Here is a 718-nt window from a genome sequence, read left to right on the forward strand (position 1 = left end):
TTTTCAGAGTGGGTTCAGTTAGACATCTTCTATTATGGGCTTGCAGAAGGAGCTCAGATGTCTCTTGATTACTCAGCATCTGTACCTAAGCAGTGACCCTTCCATGAAAGAAGAGGTTAAGACAGCAACTGCTGAACTCAGTCCTGTAAAACAAGCTGCTGAATTCAATCAGCAGTTGGACTTTCTAACAAGGCAACTAGCCAAATTTAAAGATAGGCTACAAGAGACAAGAATGGCAAATATACATATGGAAGAACAGTTTAGGCAAACAAAACAACAGCTATCAAGACAAATAACAGAAGAATGCCAAGCAGTTCAATTAAGAAGTGGAAAAACATTAAATAACCCACCTCAAGGCAGCAAAAAGCCAAGAAATGAGCAAACCACCCAAGATTCACCTGAGGACAGTAAGAGCCCAGGGAAAATTAATTCTGGCGCTAAAACGCCAGAAAATTGGTAGAAGGCTGGCGCTGAACGCCCAGACCATGGCCAAAACTGGCGTTCAACGCCAGAAACGAAGCAGGAGTGGCGTTCAATGCCAGAAATGGGCAAGGATCTGGCGTTGAACGCCCAAAATGGGCAGGATCTGGCGCTGAACGCCCAAAATGGGCACAATTCTGGCGTTCAGACGCCAGGAACAGACAAGGAGTTGGCATCTAACGTCACTCCAGTTTCTAACTCTGGCACTCAATTGCCAGTGAGGGATCAGACACACACA

Source organism: Arachis ipaensis, chromosome B04, assembly GCF_000816755.2.
Source record: "Arachis ipaensis cultivar K30076 chromosome B04, Araip1.1, whole genome shotgun sequence".
Lineage (NCBI taxonomy): Eukaryota > Viridiplantae > Streptophyta > Magnoliopsida > Fabales > Fabaceae > Arachis > Arachis ipaensis.